This window comes from Prionailurus viverrinus, chromosome A2 (assembly GCF_022837055.1).
Source record: "Prionailurus viverrinus isolate Anna chromosome A2, UM_Priviv_1.0, whole genome shotgun sequence".
NCBI classification, from domain to species: Eukaryota; Metazoa; Chordata; class Mammalia; order Carnivora; family Felidae; genus Prionailurus; species Prionailurus viverrinus.
In genome coordinates this window covers 52,681,017-52,683,663 of record NC_062562.1, presented here as the reverse complement: position 1 = coordinate 52,683,663, position 2,647 = coordinate 52,681,017, and positions in this window count along the sequence as shown.

Here is a 2,647-nt window from a genome sequence, read left to right as displayed (position 1 = left end):
TAGAGTCTAAGAAGTGGGCTGAGGTATGACCAGAGTGACATGACCACATGGGATAGGAGAAGCTAAATTAAAATCGGGAATGAGATTGGGGGTAGATGCCAGGAAATGGTCTTAAAGCTACCCTTTACCGAAGCATGGAGATCTTATCATTCTCTAGGCCCTGTGTTTAGCACTTTCATTGCATCCTTGTGTCCCGTCCCTCTGTACACCATCCCACCAAACACAAGACAATTCTGAAGCTCAGAGAAGTGTAGGGTCTTGCCCTGAGGTCGCTTAGCTAGTTAGCAGCAAAGCAAGGATTCTAGCCCAGGTACTTCTGACTCTTGAAGTTAAAAGTACTCATATTTTTTCATAGCAGAAAACTGTTTATCTCCAGTTTTTATTTTAATCAACTCATAGTTCTTTCCCATCGTGGCCATGTAACAACAGAGGACAACTATATCCATGGTTTGAGGGATTATGTCAAACCCTAGGTTTCACAAAAACATCTACATAAATGCCTGCTAGTGGTCAGGGACTTGCCTGCTTTATCAGGCTTTCCTTTTTGATCAGCTGTGTCCATAGGTCTGTCACGTAAGTTTATCACACAGATAGGTTTGTGCCAAGCTGAGCCACAATCCAAGATAAGCTGCTTTATGAAGGATTTCACCTATGAGATTATTTGAGGAAATTCCCAAACATTAATATCTTTCACTAAGATTCCTCGGAGGAGGAATCACCTTCTTCCCTAAATCTGTGTCATTGGTGAAATATCTCTCAATATCTCTGTTTTAAAATCTGAAGCTCTGTTCTTTAGAGTTATGTTCTGATAAACTTAGGTCTATAACTGAAAGCTCTCCAGCTTAAAAAAAAAAATTGGTAACAACTTCTAAACTAGCTGTCAGAAAATGTGGTAATTGGAGAAAAAATTAGTTTGAAGCATCAGTGCGAACACCATTATGTAAACTGTTTCTCCTGCTTCAGTCAGAGGTGACAAAGGACTCCTCTAGGAAAAGGAATGTGCCAGAGACTTCTCTGGCCAAACAAGAATGCTAAGAAGGACAACTGAGGCTATTCCACTAATTATCCCTAACAGGAGAGGAATGTGAACCACAGAAGCTGATGGGAAGTGAGAAGTCTCTCTAAGGATGCTCAGTGTCAGCCTTATTTGAAGCATGTCCTGCATAGATAGGCTCTAGGAGGATTTAATCCTAGAATAGATTCAGGGTGTTTCAATTATCAGTTATGGCCCTTCCTCTCTTGCCCCCACCTGCCAGCAACTCATGTTAAAAGTTGAAGCTGGGAGGGGCACCTGGGTGGCTCAGTTGGTTGAGCATCTGACTCCTGATCTCACTCAGGTCATGATCCCAGGGTTGTGGGATCGAGCCCCACATTGGGAATATGGAGCCTGCTTGAGATGCCCTCTCTCTCTCTCTTTCTCTCTCTCTCTGCTCCTCCCCCCCCCAGCATGCTCATACACACACACTGTATCTCTATCTAATAAAACAAACAAATCATTTAAAAAAAAAAAAAAAGCTGGGGCTCCTGGATGGCTCAGTTGGTTAGGCGTCCGACTTCAGCTCAGATCATGATCTCATTCATGGTTGGTGAGTTCAAGCCCCGCATCGGGCTCTGTGCTCACAACTCAGAGCCTGGAGCCTGCTTTGGAATCTGTGTCTCCCTCTCTCTCTGCCCCTCTCCCCCTCATGCTCTCTCTCTCTCTCTCTCTCTCTAAAAAATAAATATTTTTAAATAATTTTTAAAAAAATATCTAAAGCCAGGTGGAATGGAAAGCCTTGTTCAGGGTCAGAAAATAAGGAAGTGTCAAATTCAGGGCTTTTTCTCCAAGCTTTTTATAGCTCTGCTCCATATCTATATTGTCTTTATAGGTGATCTTAGTGAGAGAAATCAGATCTGCTTAATGCTATCTTTATTCAAAACAAACATGTATCATTAACCCTAAGAGTTCCCCCTCTTTACAACAGTTCTTCAACAAATTAATTTGAGAGATTTGTCATTCAGGTACCCAGACCCCCTGTTTTTCATCTTTTTCCTTATTCCTTTTCTCTTGACCCAAGACTCATCTCAGTCTGCCTCTGTTGCCCCTCTTGGTTCCCTCTCCCCAGTTAAAACCTCTCTCAAGGAAGGGGTATGCACACATCCACACTGACATGCTTGAGCAGTTGCATTTTAACAAGGGTATAAGAAAGGCCTAACAGAACGCCTGGGTGGCTCAATCAGTTGAGCATCCGACTCTCTGTTTCTGCTCAGGTCATGATCTCACAGTTTGTGAGTTTGAGCCCCACCTTAGACTCTGCGCTGATAGCATGGGGTTTGCTTGGGATTCTGTCTCCCTCTCTCCTGCCTCTCTCTCACATGAAAGTAAATAAATAAACATTAAACAAAAAAATAATGGCCTAACTTAGAGGAATTAATATTTAATGTTAGAACCTCAGAGACCATCTAATGAGGGGAAAGCATATCTTGGAGAAAACAGTCTTCCCAGGGCTCTCAAAGTCATACCAATAGGGAACCACTTATATGCATTAGATTCAGATCCATTTCACTAACTTTATAGATTTGGTCAGTTTCAGTAAAAGGCAGTGTGGTGCATCATCAGAAACCACACTGGACCAGGAATTACCTGAACTTTGCTTTCCTCATATGT